The 1,676-nt window shown below is 40.6% G+C and overlaps 1 non-coding gene across 1 annotated transcript; it reads left to right on the top strand.

The window, feature by feature from the left end:
* The first annotated feature begins 508 nt into the window (after positions 1-508).
* On the top strand, positions 509-615 carry LOC148213176 (small nucleolar RNA R71). Its single transcript, XR_015793035.1, has one exon. It is a non-coding gene; the product is annotated as a small nucleolar RNA R71 (small nucleolar RNA).
* The last annotated feature ends 1,061 nt before the right edge of the window (positions 616-1,676 follow it).

Raw genomic sequence — 1,676 nt, 5'->3', positions numbered from 1 at the left:
AGGGTGGTGCCTCCAACCTGGGTTGTAGGTGTTCGAATATGGGTTAAAGTTCCTATTGTTGCCATGTGCTACATAAAAAACGGAAGCAGGGTTATGTGGACAATTATCATAAATATGGTTTTCACTGCAAAATGAACAAATGAGATCGTTGACTTGGCAAACAGGGGCAGGAGTGCAATAATCCGACTGCACAGGTTGTATCAGCGTGGCTAATGGATTTTTTATTCCCAACGCCATCTCTTTCAGCCTCTGGTTCATTGTAACCATCTCTTTTTTCATCGAGGTCGCAATGTCCAGAGCCAAAACTCCAGCTGGATCTTGCTTCTTTGGTGCTGCCCTAGATCTTTGCGAACACCATAGTTCGTTGTGTGAAGCTAAGTCATTTAGGATGTCGATTATCTCGTTGAATGTCTTCTTTGTAAAGGCTTCGTTGGCAGCATTGTTTAGCATCATCTTAGTAGGATGATCTAAACCTCTAAAGAAATGTTCTATCTAGATGTATGCCGGTAAGCCATGGTTTGGACATTTCCTGATTAGTTCTTTAAATCTTTCCCACGCCTCGTGAACAGGTTCACGATCATACTGTCTAAATGAGATGATCTCCTCTCTGATATCAGTGTGGCGAGTAGGTGGGAAGAATTTTGTTAAGAACTTCTCCACTAACGACCCCCATGTGGTGATGGATCCCGGTGGAAATGCATTGAGCCATGCTCTAGCTTGGTCCTTCAAAGAAAATGGAAAAAGTGTTAGTCTAAGAGCATCGTCTGTTATACCAAGTAATCGAAATGCATTTCCAATTTGAATGAATGATTTCAGATGATCATGTAGATCCTCATGTTCCTGCCCTCCAAAATGTCCAATTGTCTGCAACATTTGGAACATCATTGGTTTAAGCTCAAAGTTTGTGTGGGCTGGAATAGGGTTGACTATCTCTGAATCAAAGTTCTGAAAAGCCGTGGCGGCATATTCATGCATTGCCACGTCTCTGTTGTCCGCCATCTGGATATGGTTGAATTCATTATTTCTTGTGTGATCCCTCATATTACCGTTAACAGCAGGTGGATCAACCGGATCACGAGGTGGAATATCTGCCATTGATGTGCTCGTACTCTCTACCTCACTTTCAGGACTGATTTCACCTTCTCTCTCTTTTTGCTTTTCTAGTTGTTTTCGAAGTCTTTTCTCCTTTCGAGTTTTTCGAAGGGTCCGCTCAATCTCAGGGTGAAGGGGTAGAAGAAAAGATCTTGTGCTCATGCACTTTAACTTACCCTTGTGAGATAAACGACCAAAAATATAGAACAAAAACGGTGGATGGAAATTACACCCAACAACAATTCACAAAAATAAAAACTAAAAAAACTTGAAAACAATATTAAAACTAAAGTCCCCGGCAACGGCTCTAAAAACTTGACTGAGGTTATGCTGAACGCACGCACTAAGCGTGGTAGCAATTCTATAGATGCAAGCGTACACGTGTCATAGTAATATAAAATGGATGGAGTATCGAAGTATCGATCCTCAATAACTTCTAAATAATTTCCAAACTCTAAAGTTTTAATGAATAGTGAAGGTTGAAATGAGTGATTCTTGTAAAATGGGAAGTGGTCACAAATAATGGTTTTGGATTTGGGATTTGGTCTTATAATGGTAAAACCTAGCCCGAATTACTTCAAGTT

This window comes from Momordica charantia (assembly GCF_013281855.1).
Source record: "Momordica charantia cultivar OHB3-1 chromosome 1 unlocalized genomic scaffold, Mcharantia_2.0 BLBB01000001.1, whole genome shotgun sequence".
Classification (NCBI taxonomy): Eukaryota; Viridiplantae; Streptophyta; class Magnoliopsida; order Cucurbitales; family Cucurbitaceae; genus Momordica; species Momordica charantia.
Note: the sequence above shows the minus strand (reverse complement) of the source record. Positions and strands in the feature narration are given on the sequence as shown.